The 18,633-nt window shown below is 44.5% G+C and overlaps 1 protein-coding gene across 17 annotated transcripts in view; it reads right to left on the bottom strand.

The window, feature by feature from the left end:
- ADGRL3 (adhesion G protein-coupled receptor L3) overlaps positions 1–18,633 on the bottom strand; it is a 440,011-nt gene that overhangs the window by 21,813 nt on the left and 399,565 nt on the right. The window lies entirely within an intron of this gene.

The raw sequence follows: 18,633 nt of genomic DNA, 5'->3' as shown, positions 1-18,633 counted from the left end.
AAAGCAGGTAAAAACACATTCAGACAGACTTGTGATATTTAAGTTGATGGTGTCCTTTCAACGCCCTATTGAGAGGAGTGAATCAGTTCACACCTCTCTCAGAACTGCACTGTTATTTTTAAAAAAATACAAGGTGAATTCAGAAGAATCTCAGGTTGGCATGGTGGCCAGACAAATATATCCAGTGGGATACAATTTAGGAACTTGATACATCCCCATAGTAGCACTTAAAAGGGCCAGAGCTGCAAATGAACTCAGCTCCATTTAGGCAGCACCCATCAATTTTCATTAAGAATGAAGAACTCCTGGAAAATCTGTTCCCATATGTCTGTGAGAGGTGGTGTTATTTGATTTGGAATCCCCTGGGATCCCAAGAATACTGGATCTTAGACTTGGCTAGTGTCAAAATGATTTTCTTTTTTAACTCTCTATTTTCTGCCCTCCACTGTGTTTTTTTTTTAAAACTCTCTTGATTTCTTCCTGTTCTGATAATTTATTATTGGTATTTTAGTAATGCCCAGGAGCCGAAGACACGGACCACAAACCCATTGTGCTGTACCAACTCTCCAGAACTGCCAGCCCCGCTCCTGCAGCTTCCTCCACAAAATGCCACTAAAAATTCCTGTGCATGCTCGTTCACCATGTGAAATGTCACGTCTGACTCTCCTGTAGCACTTCAAGAATGCTCACGATAGACATACCAGGAGACTGGCTCTCACGAGCTATTTCTAGTTTGTAGGGCTGGAAATACTAGGAAAATGGCAGCCCTGCTTCTCTATTCCTGTTGATTCTTACTTAGTCCATCTCTCCAGCATTTTTCAGAATGTACAGAACCAGTATTCATTTCTGTGCCCATTTACTGTTTTATACAACAAAGTACAAACTCTGGCTAATTATATTTGGACCTGAATGCCAAAAACTGATTAAAACATGACATTAAACATCTTAATTTCTGGAAACTTGAGGAGGACATGTGCAATGTTGACTGTCTAACTTCACAACAGACCCAGTCCACTTGCAGAAGTGCATATGACTAGCTGGATGCTTCAGATTACCAAATTTAGTTTAAGGCACTCACATCCTCTGCACTCTGTTTAGTGGCTTTGTAAGCCAAACCATAAGGTCTCACGGGTTGTTGGAAATAATTTTCTTAATAAGATCATCAAGATTCACCATGTGTCAGTTTCCCCACACACATTCCTTTATTAGTCTCAAAGGCCACTAGCTGTTGGTTACATCCGAAACACAAATATAAATGTATACACCTATACGCTATACCCTAGCAACAATACAGTTAGAAGCATTGGCCAAAATACTTACAACAGGATCAGGTCCAGGAGACACCTTCCCGTCATGGCATGACTCCAGAGGGGTAAGGAAAAGCTCTGTCAAAGAACCCCTAGAATACACTATAACAAACAAGTGATGTCATTGCTGGTTATTAGACCTTAGCTAAAGCCCGATGAAACAGTTAATGGCTGAACTCTCTTCAAAGTTGTCTTCTTATCTTACCTTGCTGTATTTTTTTCCCAAGCCATGGACTAAACACTCCTTTCTAAACAAACTTTTATAACTAATTATTTACTGGTACCCAACTAACCATGTTTTCTTCATTTCTATTATATATCTCAAACCTTAAATAAGGTAACACTGGTTTTCAACGGTCACTACAATTTGAACACAAACAATTCCTCTTTTTCATGATCGTACTCTTTTTGGTCACATGCTTTGGGCCTATTGCTCATGCTAATATCCAAACTCAATTTGAACCCATAGTTCACTCAGGCCTAATATGGGCCTATATTCCTATACATGTCTGGGAGTGGCTTTCTACTGCCCAGTGTCTGACTGGCTTTGGTGCTCTGTGTTTACATGGCTCTCAGGCTGTATCACCTCACAACCCTCGCCGTAAGACAGGGAAGTGCTATCATCCTCATTTTACAGATGGGAAACTGAGGCATAAAAGGTTTTGTGCTTACATCAAGCCATTTTCCTTCTGAAGAAGTTTGAAAGCTCATCTCTCTCCCTGACAGAAGTTAGTCCAGTACATTAATTTCAGTGGAAGTCAGGAGCATAAATACCTTTGTGGATCTGGACCCAATTGACTTGCCCACGGTCACAAATGAAGTCTAGTTGCAGAGGAAGGATATGAACCCAGGTTTCCTAAGTCTTAGTCCAGTGACCCAACCATCAGACCATCCTTCCTGCCTACTGTAGTTTTTCCCCTTTCTTCATTTTTCTGTTTGGTTTTTCTTGGCCGGATTGGTGTGTTTTTTCCATCACTGGTAACAGTTTCATTTAATGTACTGATTTATTAATGTTGGTGTTGCTAACTATTTCTGAAAAGGGTGGAGTTTTTGTTTCATGGAGAGGGTTTTTCTTTCAACTGCTTAAGATAAAATGGAGAAGGGTCATCAGCCCTCATGCTTCAGAGTATTCATTGTTCACCTACTGGCCTCAGACAATAAATCCCCTCCCCTCACGGAGCAGTGCACAAATAGGACCACTCTGAGTCCTTCCTCTGATGTATCAAGCATTGAGCACTGTCTGAAACAGATAACCAGACTAGCTGAACCATGACACGACCAGTTCCTGCACCGTCTTACAGAGTTCTGCAAAAAGAGTCACCTTGCTTGACAAAACACCATAGCAACAAGGAAGGTGAGGTAATATCTCTTATCCTGGGACCTGCATGGCTACAACAACACAGCAAACAAAACACTATTAAGAAATTCATAATAGTGGAAAATCCTTCAGCACCTGCAATCCATTTTGAGAGAGTTGCAAGCCTTATCTCTTTGCCCAGGCTGTGCAGTAATTGTTGAGAAATTAAACACTGGGAACTTAGCTGACTGGACAGGTATTTCTAATGCTGGGGACTGAAGGGAAGTCTAGTGGGTTTGCTTTTCTTAACTGGAAATGTTAATGACCCAGCTTTGACTAGCATCCACATAACCACAAATAAATACATACCCAACTTCTCAAGAAAGACTCAAAGGAAAAGGCCAAAATGGGAAAGACCAAAGAACAAACACTAAAGAGAAACTGGAAAACTCATTTGATCCCTTGCCCAGGTCAACAAGATCTTCAAAGACCCAACTAATCAAGGGATACTGTGGCCTTTGCACTTGAAAGTCCTTGAAAGGTGTGGGAGGCACAAAAACAAGTGGAGGGCACATCTAAGGTGAAGTGCGAGGTGCAGCCCTCCTTACTGAACAATATCCAGATCATGTCCCCAGTGCCTCGACTTCGCTAGTGGTGAGCATGCCCGACAAAAAAGGGGCATTTGAAAACTATTCCGTGCAGGACCTATCTTGTACTCTGTTTGCACCGCGCCTGCACAACTGGGGTCTCGATCTTGGTTGAGCAATCCTGGAATAACAATAATCATCACCAAATCATAAAAAAGTAGGGCTGGAAGCAAATCCAGCCTGATGGTCTGCAGCTGGACCAAATGAACTTAGACCATCTCTGAAAGGTGTTTGTCCAACCTATTCTTTAAAATCTCCAAGGCTGGGGATTCCAGTGCTTAGCTACCCTGACAGCTAGAAAGCTTTCCTAATACCTAACCTAAATCTCCCTTGCTGCCGAGTAAGCCCATTGCTTCATGCTCTACCTTCAGTGGACATGCAAAACAACTGATCACTGTCTTCTTTATAACGTCCTTTAACAGACTTGACGTCTTCAGTCTTCTTTTCTCAAGACCAAACATGGTCTCACAGAATGGGTGGGTCTGATGGGACGTCAGCTGAAGTGCAAGCATTGTCATGCAAATGAGGTACTTAGTCATGGGTTTCTTCTCAGGCCTCACAACTGCTGGCAGCTGCACAGTAACTCATTCAGACAGCTCGGGTTCCCTGGCACCCTGTCTTGCTCATCACTTTCCCCCCTGGATTTACACATGCAAGGCCCAGCACCCCAACTGCACAGGAACCCACCAGACACCCACTTCCAGGTCACGGTGGGAGGTGTTGCCCAGCACAAAGCCGTCAGTTGGGAAATCCGCTGATACATCCGCCTCGCCAGATGACACTTGCAATGCACATGCCCTTTAATGTCCAGTCCTTCAGAGCTACATGGTGCCATGCAGCCCTTATGTTAATCCTATTATTATTATTAATATTATTATTGCAGACTTAATCCCTGAACCAACAAAACTCTTAAAGACTTTGTGCACAAGTAACCCCGCTGTGCCAGCTGGTGTCAATCAGCAAAGCGCTTTGATTGGAAGATTGATGCTGATCTATACCATCTGAGAATCTGGCCCAGTGACTGCAATGGGCCTCCTCACTTGCTTAAGTGCTTTGCTATACAGAGACTTTAATTCTCAGCATTTGCAGTTTGCTTTCCTGTTTACATTACTTTCTCTTTGGCCTGCTCTTTGGGTTTTAATGCATTTGAAAACACTATGCTGTTTATAGCAAGGAAGCGAAGAGCCACAAGTTGGTGCCACCTACTTAGCAAAAACAGTTGACTTGTGGTTTCTGAAAGGTCTTGTAGAGACAGATGGAAGCTATATTAATTCTGTTCTGGCTATGAGTCACTGCAGTTAGGCCACATATGAATGTGCAAATCATTTTTATTTGAGATGTTCTATTCTACTGATACTGTGCTTTAGAAAATTGCAACCCCTTTTATGAGAATGCTTTTAACAGCTTATATAAGGCTGAGTTCTGAAAGGTGGAGCATTCCCTTACGCTACACTGAGTACCCGCTAGCTCCCATTTTAGTTATTGGGAGTTGGGGATGCAGCCTGGAAACCCCATTAGAGATGAGAGCCAGAACTGGTTCAGATCTTGCCTGGAATTTACACACGCTATAACCTTAGAAAGATACATGCCAGATTGAGGCATTTCTGGAGTTCTTCTTATTTACCTTTGATAAAGTGATGACAGGCAGTCATTTCATAGACGCTACTCGAGATGGATGAAGCAGTTCAGTAATAATGGAGCCAACCCAATTACTCCACAGGTCCTGAACTGAACTCAAGCATTTATTCTGGAACACATGACTTATGAGGAGAGGCTGAGGGAACTGGGATTGTTTGGTCTGCAGAAGAGAAGAATGAGGGGGGATTTGATAGCTGCTTTCAACTTCCTAAGAGGTGGTTCCAGAGAGGATGGTTCTAGACTATTCTCAGTGGTAGAAGAGGACAGGACAAGGAGTAATGGTCTCAAGTTGCAGTGTGGGAGGTTTAGGTTGGATATTAGGAAAAACTTTTTCACTAGGAGGGTGGTGAAACACTGGAATGCATTGCCTAGGGAGGTGGTGGAATCTCCTTCCTTAGAAGTTTTTAAGGTCAGGCTTGACAAAGCCCTGGCTGGGATGATTTAATTGGGGATTGGTCCTGCTTTTGAGCAGGGGGTTGGACTAGATGACCTCCTGAGGTCCCTTCCAACCCTGATATTCTATGATTCTATGATTTATTCAGGTGCAAAAAAAGTTCAAAAAAGGTTGAGATCCTCCTACCGTCCTCATTTCTCCTTTACTCCCTTTACTTCTCTGTGGATCGGCAACAGTTCCTGGGTTCTTATTCCCTGCCAAAGGGACTCTATGTCCTCTCCTTTGCCAGCAGGCACCCAAGTGGCCCCCTGGCACCTCCTTTGAAGAACAGAAGATTCAGTAGCTCAGCCAGCCTTGGTTCTGTGCCCTGAGTCGTACTGAAATCAAAGCTTGGGCCCATAGCAGCAGGTGCACAGTGCCCGAGGACGTGAAATATGAAAGCAGCAGCAGCCACTGTTCACTGTAGGTGCTAGGCCACACCACAAACTCTCCCAAGGCAGAGGGGTAACTGTGCAGAAGAACACTTCACTGGAGAATCCAGGGCTGGGCAATACCATGGCAAGGCCTGCTCAAAGGTTGGAAGGAGAGAGCCAGGATGCTACTACAGTACAGCTCTGAGGTCTTACAGCAGGGTTACCGGCCCCTCCAGAAGTTCACATATGGGTATACATTTCTGGACGCAGAATGGGAACTTCCATTTAACACATAAGCTCTTGCTAGACTTATCATGAATTCTGATATACTGTGTTAACACTGTTTTGCTTGAGGGAGGAATGTGATATTATCACACAATGTCATGAGAAATCTTACATGATCTCACAGTAATTCCAAAGATGCCTACATACTGTGCATTGCCGGCACAATGCTTTTTAATGGTTGTGGCAAATGCATGATAAACCAACCCATACAGCTTAGTTTTATTGATCTGTTTACATGACTTTGTTTTACTCGCAGGTAAACTTTTGAGAAGTAACTCACCTTTCTGTATACTCTGAAGCACATTTCCTTGTTTAATAAATAATTGGTTAGAAAGCTATTTAATTCTATCCCAGTAAGTTTAATAATTATTGTAAATTACACTGAATATCAACAGTGTGATTAGATGTTTATAGCTTGTGTGTGACTAGTCTGTGTATGGACTATAAGAATCAGTTAATCATCAGTTTCAATTTTATTCACTCCGATTATATTACTAAGTATAATGGTTAGAATTTGTATAAAATCTTTTGCTGGAGCTATTAAGTAGCATTTTTAAGAGAGATGAATCAAAACAGAAATTCTTGAATTTGAACCCCTTAAAATTTAGGGTGCAGAGGTTGGATTTGAATACTAGACCCACTTTCACACTTGGTTCCAGGTCACATCCAAAGGGTATGTGTGGTGGGTGTAGGTTTATTTTGTGGTTTGGATGCCATCCAAACCTCATGAGAACCTACTCAAGGGAGCAGAAAATCTCACAAGATCATCTGATCATCAGCTGGCAATATTTCAGTGTTGCTAAATCCAAATCCTAGCCTTCCTTCCGCCTCAAACTTGAATCCAGTCCCAGCCTAAACCAAATACAGAGCTGAACACTGCAATGTTGGCTAATCTCTGCTTTTCAGTTTAGCAGTGGAAATTCCCACAAGGCCATGCACTGCCACCACCATGCCTACGGGCAAAAAATGAATGACTGGGATGCCTTTTGGAGCCAGCCAAAGCTACTCTTTTATTTGACAAAAGTATGTTAAATAGTGAGCATTAGGGTTACATTTCAATTAATATGGCCAATTTCACAAAGCTGAAAATGGGGTAGGAATAAATGGTCAGTTTTCACAATGGAGAGAGGCAAATAGCAAGGTTCTCTAAGACTCTGCATTGGGACTTGTGCTGTTCAAAATGTTCGTTAATGATCTGAAAGAGGAAGTGAACAGGGAAGTGGCAAAGTTTGCAGATGATACAAAATAATTCAATATTCAAAGCTGACTGCAAAGAATTTCAGGGGGATCTTACAAACTGGGTGATGGGGCAACAAAATGGCAGATGAAATTCAGCATTGATAAATGCAAAGTAATGCACACTGGAAAAAATAATCTCATCTAAAACTATATAGTTACATAGATTCATAGATATTAAGGTCAGAAGGGACCATTATGATCATCTAGTCTGACCTCCTGCACAACGCAGGCCACAGAATCTCACCCACCCACTCCTGCAATAAACCTCTCACCTATGTCTGAGCTACTGAAGTTCTCAAATCGTGGTTTAAAGACTTCAAGGAGCAGAGAATCCTCCAGCAAGTGACCCGTGCCCCATGCTACAGAGGAAGGCGAAAAACCTCCAGGGCCTCTTCCAATCTGCCCTGGAGGAAAATTCTTTCCTGACCGCAAATATGGCGATCAGCTGAAGACTGAGCATATGGGCAAGATTCACCAGCCAGATACCCAGGAAAGAAATTCTCTGTAGTAACTCAGATCCCACCCCACCTAACATCCCATCACAGGCCATTGGGCCTATTTACCATGAATATTTAGAGATCAATTAATTGCCAGAATCATGTTATCCCATCAAACCATCTCTTCCATAAACTTATCGAGTTTAATCTTAAAGCCAGATAGGTCATTTGCCCCCACTGCTTCCCTTGGAAGGCTATACCAAAACTTCACTCCTCTGATGGTTAGAAACCTTCATCTAATTTCAAGTCTAAACTTTCTGATGACCAGTTTATATCCATTTGTTCTTGTGTCCACATTGGTACTAAGCTTAAATAATTCCTCTCCCTCTCCAGTATTTATCCCTCTGATATATTTATAGAGATGGGTTTCAGAGTAGTAGCCGTGTTAGTCTGTATTCGCAAAAAGAAAAGGAGTACTTGGGGCACCTTAGAGACTAACCAATTTATTTGAGCATAAGCTTTCGTGAGCTACAGCTCACTTCATCGGATGCATTCAGTGGAAAATAGTGATGGATTCTAAATTAGCTATTATCTCTGGATAGTTCTCTGAAAACTTCAGCTTAGCACACAGCAGTGGTCAAAAAGGCTAAGAAACTGTTAAGAACTATTAGTAAAGGGATAGAAAATAAGACAAAATATCATAATGCCACTATATAAATCCATGGTGTGCTGACACCTTGAAATTGCATCTTGTTTTGACCATCCCATCTCAAAAAAGATTGGAACTGGAAAGGTTCAGAGACGGGCAACAAAGACGAACCAGGATATGAAACAGCTTCCACGTGAGGAGAGACTAAAAAAATTAGGGCTGGTCCAGTTTCGAAAAGGGATGATTAAGGGGGGATATAGGGAGAGCTATAAAAATCATGGATGATGTGGAACGGAACAGAGAAATATTATCTACCCTTTCCACAATACAAAACATCAGGAGTGACCCAGTTAAATTTATAGTCAGCAGGTTTAATACAAACACAAGGAAGTATTTTTCACACAACACACCATTAAACTGTGGAACTCATTGCCCTCCGATGTTGTGATGGCCAAAAGTATAACTTGGTCTGAAAAAGAACTAGATAAGTTCATGGAGGATAGATCCATCAATGGCTGCTGTTCTGTACACTCCCCCTGATGCTCTGATACTGGACACAGTCAGAGACAGGATACTGGGCTAGACGGATCACAGGTCTGACCCATTATGGCAGTTCTCATGTTCTTAAAGGTCATAGGATAGTTGTTGGAGTGTTGGATCCCATATTAATTTTGAGACTGAGCCTTGAGAAATTCTGATTCAGTAAAGAAGTGTTCCAAGAACATTCGTATTATCATCTCTATTAATTCAACAGAGAGGTTTGTTGGTGGGTCACATCAGACACTTCCAGTGATTGGGCATGCTGTCTCCACAGCAATCGCAGCCTCTGTCAGCCTGGGGAGAAGAGAGATGGGGACACAAAGTCGGTTCACCTGCATGACAGTGGTGTGAGGCTACTCCAAGGGCCTTCCCGCTCAGCGTACTTTAATGCCTCCCCCACTCCTTTAGAATTCCGCACCTTCTCCGTCCCTTGTGCACCATCACTGCTCTGCGCTAAGTCTTCTAAAGTGCTGCTCGTTTCTTCGTCTTGCATACATAAGAAGCAGGTAAAAATGGAAAGAGCTATCCCTGCTTACATTGTGAAACAACATGGCTGCCACTGAATGGTCTGCATATTTCAGGGTGCAGAAGCAGGTATCTTCTTGGACCTGCCTGAATCTTGCAGAAAGCACCAGTTTGATGGCTATTTATTATTTGTATTACGGTAGCGTCAAGGATCAGGGTCCCACCACACCAGGCCCCAAAGAAACCACTTCAAGTTGGAGTCTTGAGTTGCTTTCCTGTGACATCTTGCAGCTGCCGCTGTGTGTGTGTGACATCCGTGGGTGGGTGGGCGTGCACCTGAGTACAGGTGAAAAGAAGACGCAAGCTGAAGCTTTGCTGAAAATCTGAACAGAACCCATCTCTGTCCTTGGTAAGTGCTTGGAAATTCTGGTTATGGCAAGAACTGGAAGTAGCAATATTTGGAGTACCGGGAATTTAACAGTGCCCCCTTACTACCACCTAGGGCACTGGTGGAAGCACTGACAAAGGGGGCAAAGTCCCACATCAGACTTCTGCCGCATGGAATTTCAATGCATTTTCTGAAAGCCTGCTACCTAAAAATTCAGCATAACATGGCCACCTGGACCGAATGTTAAATTCCACCCACCCGCCTCGACATACACTGAGAGCAGTCCCTGCTGAGTTCACCGCCCAGATACTGTTTCAGAATGGAAATCAGAATTTAATTATATTTTGGGGTGGGTGGGAGGGATTTGACAGGAGATTTCATTCTGAGAACCATCAGGTCTCACTTGGGTTAGAAATCAGGATATTAATGTTACTTATTTTAATTTTCTCTCGGAGTCAGATTCCCACTGTTTGAGTTTGAGCTCAGTTTGTTCTGTTCATTATGATGGAATCTGCATGAATTTGACATTAAACTGATTATCTCGGAAAACAGTAGCAATCATTCCCCCTTTTCCTGTGTACACTTGAGATTATATCTTTGTGGCTGACATAAAAAATACAGAGCAGGAATAATAAGGCAGAGAGAAACAAAACATTTATTTCAAATGTTATGGATGGGGTTCTTAAGAAACAGGGGCAAATTCTGCCCTCGTTTACATGGGTACAAACCATACTTCAGTAGTTTTACATGGGGTGACTGGGGATTGAATGTGGCTCTGTGGTTTCTAACTAGGAAGAGAGTCTTTCCTTTCCAATCACAATCACCAACAACTTGGCATCATGCGGCCTCTGGACTTCACAATGATCATAGTTTAATATGTGGCAATTCTGGCCCTAACTCTTGACCTGTCCTCCATGTACATGACCACACATACACATCTGTGCACAGTCTCCCACACTCGCATGCATCCTTGCTTGTCCATAGTTAAACATTCCCTACTTCACACCAGCACTCTGCCCCTAACAATTGCCGCTTCTGTCCCATCACACAGCACCCCTACACATTTCTGCAATTGCAACTGAATTGGTTTGGATAGATGCCCATGTCTGGCACTTTTATATAAATGGCACTTTGGGGGTTTGTTGCCTAAAATTCAGACTTTGCCTAGGTTGTGAGAGGTCCTGGGTTCAATACCTGCCCAAGTCCTCTCGGAGAATGTGAAAGTGAGGATCCCTTTATGTCCTCCTAAAAATGTGCTGTAGTTCAACTGGAAGTTATGATGCAGGCACCAGGGAATGAAATTCTCTGGCCGTTGTTATGGGGGAGGTCAGACAAGATTATCATAACGGTCCCTTCTGGCCTTAAAGTCTATGAAGTCCCAAAGGTCTCGGACTGTCAAAGGGCACATACCTGCATGGATCCAATGGCAGGATTGGGGCCTGACATGGGATTTGCAAGTCAGCTCACATATACAGGGAGTCAGACAAGAAGAGACTTTCTATGGTAATGAAATAATAACTTTTCTGCAGCATTCTTATGCCAACCATAGAATTCTAGAGTTGGGATATAGTTCTCTATTCAACTTGACAGGCTTTAAAGTTCATTTCTTTAGACCCCTGTTTAAATTCTGTAGAACTCTATTGGTATCATCTCTACCCCATTATTTTCCAAAAAGATAAAATATATTAAGACATGATTAACATTTGCAATCAGTGAATTGATAGTGAATTGACACCTCTTATGGACACACGCAGCACCTTCGCCGCACTTCGTGTTAAAAAATAGCATCTGATGACGACAACAAACTGTACTGCACAAGCCCTTTTCTCGGTGACTAAGAAAGAAGGAACATTAATATGTATAAACCATCAACAGCAGACAACCCCCATTTACATGTTTTTCCACTTGCATTTTCCTCCAAAACTATATTAAAAAAACCCCATCCCTAAAATATGGTTGGAAACCTGAATGCAAATAAGGTGCTGTACGATTTATTACAGAATTTCTTCTACTCTGACAGTCTGGTACCCTGAGAGAGACAATAATGGCTCTGACAAGATATGAGTGAAAAATGGATTGGAGTCACATCACTGCTTTGCTACATGACTGGTTATTGAGGGAGGCTGTCTGAACTGCACCAGCATTCTCATGGAGAGCTCTCTCAAAGACTGCATGGGACACCAGAAAAATTGAAAGGGCAGGGATGTTCAGATTAGTCATTGCTAGGTGGGAATAAACAGGGAAAGGCAACATGGCTCTCTCTGTGCCACATCACTAATCTGTAAGGGAGGAAGAGGAGAGAAATCTCTTCTGCACTTTGATTGCAGCACAAGGAAGGTTCAAATTTCTCTAAGCAAGTCCCCTGTTACTCTACACTGATTGTTCTGGATCTACTCAAAAGTTTTCTGCAGAACCATCAGACCCACAAATGAGGTCTCTGTCACGCTGGCAATTTGCAAAGCATAAATCAATAACTGCTACTTTCAAGCAATCTAACTCAAAGCTGAGATGGAGATTGGAAGGTCTTTGCAGCAGGGCCCGTTTGCACAGAGCCTAGCACATTGGGGTGCTGAGCCGTCACTGTGGCCCCTAGGTCTTACTGCAATACAAATAATAATTAATAGCAACGTTAGCTTCCCTATTCCTGTACCATGTGACATGCTATTACAAGAGAGCCGCTACTAAAAGGGTTCCTGCTGTACAATCCCCATGCATGAGACAACCACACTGCAGAGCTCTTCCCCTCGCAATTCTTCCATACCTCCCACAGTTCAGCCTTCCAGAAGAAGAGGGGCTCCCAGATGTCAGTACTTCCCTCTGCATCCCATGACTGAAGGTCAGTTGCAGTTTATGAATAATACACACTTCAAATACAGCTGTGTCAGCGGGCTGAAAGGGGACACATACACAAGAGGGGGCTGACTTGGGAGACTGTTCAGTCAAAGGGGTGGCAGTGGGAAGGGGACCCAAGCAGGTGGTTACACTTCGATTTCACAGTCCATGTAACACACCCGCTATTGCAGTGCACGCTGTGACACTCTACCTTGCACTTGTATGCACATGCCCCAATGTGCCTTTGGTACAATTATCACCGAAAAAGATGCTCAACATGTTAGCCCTTTGTAACCCACACACCTCCTGGGTGCGGTGTTTTGTCCCATTTAGTGGCACTGAGACCACTTAGAGATTAATGAGTCTGCTCTACAGCCTTAGTTAAGGGCCTTGTGGCTTTTGGCTCATGCAGTAGAGGCTCATGCACTAAGCTCCAGAGGTCCCAGATTTGATCCTGTCTGCCGATGACCAGGGTCTGTCAGTGTTACACCTGTAAATCAAGAACTTTAGAACCTCTTGCCCCATGAACGTCATACAGACAAAGAGAGATTCGTTCCTCAACCCATGCTCTTACTAAGGACATTTTTTTCAGTTTGACTCTCATCGTTGTCACCTCTCAGATCTGGGACAGTGCAGCCCGCTATATGCAAAGGCATCTACACTACGATAGCACTGATTGCAAGGCAGAGGAGGAGTACAACACAATACACTCCACAGCACCTTTCACAGAGAATGCTCCAAGGCAGATTAAAGCTCACTCCTGGATGATAGAGGTAAAGTACTGTGTGCAAGTTACTCTGTGTCACGCAAGAGAGATGTTACAGAGCGGGAATGCACAAGGAAGAGATGACAAGACTAGAGAAGAGGCATCATTATGGGGAGTTTGAAAGGCTCCAGAACTAAGATCTGATGCCTTTACTGCACAGAGCATTGGTGTTACAGGCAAGACAGGTTTGAAACTGCGACCTGGAAACAGTCACTTCACTAAGAGGTTTGATTGCTGGACGGAGAATCTCAGAGTGGAGAGAGAAGAATGGGGGACAGAAAGAGAAGAAGTCAGACTTGTGGTAGGAAAAGGGGAGAGAAAGATGTGGAGATTGAATACTAGAAAGACGCTGTCAACTTGGATCCTGAAACAAGCAGAGGGTCCATAGGGATTTCTGATTATGACAGTTATGTGCTCTTGCTTTTGGGAATGGAGGAGAACACAATAGATCAGATTCTCCACTCACTTCCTCCTGAGTTACAATGGTACAGTGCCACAGTAACCCCCACTGGAGTAAAGCAGGCATAAGTGAAAGGAGAACCAGGCCTGGTGTATTTTGGACTAATCTATAACTAAGTTGCCACCAAGAAATGACCAGTATGATTCTTAATGTCAATGCAATTTTGGAGGGGAAAGTCAGCACATTTTCAGTTAGCAAATGTGGCACAGAGAGAGGCCAGAGAGGAAGTTTGGGCCAAGCCTTAAGTTCTTGACAGGATAAATAGACTAGAGTAACACAGGAGGTGAAGGGGTGACGTTATAGTTGACAGGGCTCTTTCCCCAGTGAGTGGAATATCAGTTTGGATACACGGAGCTGAAAGAAGTAATGACAGAGCAAGTATTTCACGGCAGAAAACGAAGACCTGGTTATATCTGCAGAGGGGGATGCATTAGCGCAGATGGAATGCCTCAGGCTGATCCCAAACCAGAGACCCCCAGGAAGACAGAAGAGAGAAAAGAAGGGGACTAATAAGACTGGCAGGTGGACAACTCAGATGGTGGGCTGTTGTCCTCTGCAAATCGCAATAAAGGGACAAGCATGGAGACAGAATTGAAACTGAGTGAGCAAGGTGCCTGGTTTGAGAAGGATGTGATGCGATGATTGGCAGCAGAACTGAGATTAAAGAGAGAATTATTTAATGATAGTAAGCCCCGAGATTCAAAAAATTAAAACTTTATAACCATTAATACACAAGTTGTCAACTTCACATGTCAAAATATACAATGTAAATATCCTTAAATCAAACTCTATTAAGTTCTCAAGCAGACTTTACTTACTTTGCCTATTGGTAAATTTCGATTATTACTGATCAAAATAATTTTCATCAGTTTGTGTGTGTATGGTGAAATCATTTATTGACATTTACAGATAAAAATCCAATCCTTCCAAGCCTAACGATAATCAAACGAGAGAGGTGATCCTCTGACAACAGAAGCAGCACTATGACGAGGGCCAATCCCAGACTGCAGATTGGCAAGGGGCTGTTTTGGCTGAGACAGATGAACACCTAAGAATAGGGTGACCATATTTCCCGATGCTGAATACAGGACAGCTGATAAAATTACTCGGATTCAAGCGAGTTCAATGGCAAATAATCAGAACTATGCAGTACAAACGTTAAAACTGACATCAAGTTGACGGGGCCCCCTTTAAAAAGAAATGCTATGTAGTTGGATTCTTTTTATTTACCTCCTTATCTTTCAGGCTTTAGGGTTCACACAGGGAGGGGTGACACACACACCCCTGCCCCCCCCCACATGGGGGAGGTGACACACACACAAGTACACCTCTCTCATATGGGGGGGTGGGGGGTGACTGACCAACCGACCCGACCCTCCCTGCACTCTCTGCCCTCCATGCCTGGCTAGGTCCCTGGGATGGACCCGCCTCTCCTCGTACCTGGCAAGCAGCAGCCTTTTGGCACTGTGCAAGAGGAAAGGGACAGGAGCTGCTTCCAGCTGCAGGGCTGGAGGTGGGGAGGGATGACCTGGCCCGTGTCTTTGCAGAGCTCATCTCTTCTTTTCCCTCCTCCCCTCTCTGTGGCTACAAGCAGCTGGTCCCTTCCTGCTCGCACAGTGTCGAAATGCAGCTAACACCTCCAGGCTGCTGCTGGACACCGACATAACCCAGCCGCCTCCTGTCCCCTGCCTACAGCGCAGGCAGGAAGGGGTTAAGCCCTAGGGATGCACTGTGCACCAGGGCCCAGGAACCTGACTGCAGGGGCTTCAGTGAACCCGGCCAGAGAGGTGGCTCAGCAGGGAAGGGGGCTTAGGGGATTGAGCAGCCCCACGCTCCCTGGGGGCAGGACCCAGGGCTGAGGGGGTGAAGAGGTTGCTAAACCCCTGCCCTAGGGGCTGCAGTGGAGACTTCAGGTTTGGGGCATGAATAGACTGGAAATCGCTTCCCCCCCATCACCACTCCAGAGCTCAGCTGAGGGACGGAGAGGCTTCCCTGTGCTAATGCTGTGCAGGGCTTTGGCACATGCAGGACTAGGCTCCTGGGCAGCGCCCTGGGCTGGAGGCTCTTGGGCTTTCCCGGGGCGCCAGCCCAGCCAGAGGCAGGGGGGAAAGGAAGGAGCCTGCTGGCCAGGCTGTTGGTGAGCTGAGCGCTCTGACCAGGGGTTGGTTCTCCACACAGCGCTGGGAGAGGGATGCGCCCTGCCGGCGGGGATATGGAGGAGCAGCGGGGCTAGGGTGGGTGAAGGGGCAAAGCAGGGTTGGTTTAGTGCGGGATCGGTCCTGCTTTGAGCAGGTGGTTGTACTAGATGACCTCCTGAGGTCTCTTCCAACCCTGATCTTCTATGATTCTATGACAGTGACGGGGAGCCCGTAAAGGGCTGATAGGTGGCCAACAGAGGCAACATGTCACTGGCCACTGCCTGGCGCCAGCCTGCATTCACCAGTCCCCGCAGCTTGCAGCCAGCGCTGGCCGGAAATGGGACGGGGGGCAGGGCCCTGCTGGCCAAGAGCTAGCATGCAGCAGGAGCTGTGCTGACGGACCAGCAGGGGGAGCTGCAGCTTTGCCTTGCACACCCACCCCCATCATTGGCCACTGGACCCCCCCTACTCACTGCTGATGACAGGGCAGCTGGTGAACAGGGATCTGGCCAGCAGCAGGAGCCGCCGGTACTGACGGTGGGGACGGACAGAAAATATGGGACAGTTTGCCCGTTTTTAAGAAAAAATCAGGATACCTGCAGGAGGGCTTAAAAACAGGATGTCTGGTCACCCTACATAAAAAGATGCTTAAAAGGGGAACCGTGGAGGCAAGATAGTAGCCTGTGGGGGAGAGAGATTCTGGTGTGGGGAGAGTCTTTTCTTTCTTTTTTTTTTTTTTTTTTTTTTTTTTTTAAGAAAAGTGGTGAATGTGGCAGCTGCTTGGGGGCTATGGGGAAGGACACCAATGAACAGAATGTGGTTAATTAGAAAGGAAACACAATGTATACAAATAGAGTTAAACAACATTGCTAAGACTTGGTCAAAAAATGTGAGAGGGGACATCCCTTCCAAATCCACAGGAATGAAGTTTCAGTCAATGAGTACCTTTTATAAACAGGTTTCAGAGTAACAGCCGTGTTAGTCTGTATTCGCAAAAAGAAAAGGAGTACTTGTGGCACCTTAGAGACTAACCAATTTATTTGAGCATAAGCTTTCGTGAGCCACAGCTCACTTCATCGGACAGTATGCATCCAATGAAGTGAGCTGTAGCTCACAAAAGCTTATGCTCAAATAAATTGGTTAGTCTCTAAGGTGCCACAAGTACTCCTTTTCTTTTTATAAACAGGCTGCCTAATAATGAACTTACAGACGGGCTCAAGGAGTTGTGTTAATTTCAGACACGATGTTCTTGCCTAGAGCCCTTTGTAACAAGAGGTCACGTGCTTCTTCAAAGGTGTTAACTCCCAAGGTGGTTTTATAGTCCCCATTTGTACAGATACTTTTGTCAGTAGAAAAGAAAATGTGGAATATGATATCCACCTCCACGGGTAGGTGCTAACCAAAGGCAGCACAATCAGGGCTGCGCAATCAGGACGTAATAATACGGCAGAGGTGGGCATCTCTCAACGTTGTCCTGGCAGACTTGGGAGGAAGCTGCAGAAGGTGACCACTTTGGAGCCATATCCCGATGTTCTCAGTTTAAGAAGCCATTTTCATCCTGGAACAAAACTGACTGAGCTAACAGAGGAAAGATGCCCTTCCTCCCCTCATGAACGTAAGACATTCTGCTTGCAAAAGCATTGCTTGCACTCTACTTGGATGTGAGGGCAAGTCAACCGCTGCATTATCTGAAGGGATTCACAGCTCATGCACTGGAGAGAAAACAGCTGAGACTGGGTGGTGGGGCAGGTTGGTTCTGGCTGCAAACTCCCTCATGCTGCAAAGCAAAACCCCCCTAATTAGCCCCACAAAAGCCATACTTCCCCTCTCCGCTCTGTGTTAGGGATAGAAAGAGGTGTAAATGGCAATCAGCTTGAACAAAACAAATTTAAAGGAAATTTCTGTGATGGGGGTGCCCTTTATAAGACTGCATCTACCCTTTGCTTCAATTACTTAACTGCAAACAATTATATTAACAAGTCAAAACAACTGATGACAAGGGGGTGTAATGGGACAGCAACACACACTCATGTTTACTAACCTGCTCTCTCCTTCAAAAGTTTGTGGGGAATGTATCTGAAGAGTAAGGGAACTCAATCCAACCTTCTTGATCCCCAAAGCACTGTAGTGACCCATCACTAATTAGAGATTCAAAATCTTCACGCCCTCCCCACCTGGTCTTACTTAGGCAAAACTCAAAGTGAAGTCAATGGGAATTTTGCCTGAATAAGGACCAAATAAGAACCAAAGCTCCGATTCTCCTCTCACGTTATCTTTACACGGAAGCAACTCTGTGGATTTTATTGGGATTACTTCTGACTTACATTGGTGTAAATGAGCGGTGAATCAGACCCTAAGGGCCGAATCCTGTCCTCTGTTTACACCAATATTTATCTGGTTGATTTTTGTCTGTAAAACAAGGAGCAGAATTTGGCACCAAGTACAACCCTCAGGATTCGGAGTACAGCTCTTAGGATTCGGCCCACAGTTAGTTACCCACTCAAGGCAAACCATCAAAATAATTTAACTAGAGGTGAAACAGGGCAGCTTGTGAGGCTTAGTAGACCCAAAAATTCCATACGATCTTTTTTCCTGGAAAAAGCTCAACGGGAAACCTTTTTAAAAGGAGCCAAGATTTCACACTGCAATAGGTGCTGTATTTTGTTTAGCATTACTCCATTGCTACACGCTTCCGATAATGTTTCCCTCCCAGAGCTCTGAACAGCTCACATAAGTCA

The sequence above is a fragment of the Eretmochelys imbricata genome, chromosome 4 (assembly GCF_965152235.1).
Source record: "Eretmochelys imbricata isolate rEreImb1 chromosome 4, rEreImb1.hap1, whole genome shotgun sequence".
In the NCBI taxonomy this organism is placed as follows: domain Eukaryota; kingdom Metazoa; phylum Chordata; order Testudines; family Cheloniidae; genus Eretmochelys; species Eretmochelys imbricata.
The sequence above is the reverse complement of the archived record's forward strand: the minus strand, read 5'-3'. Positions and strand labels throughout refer to the sequence as shown.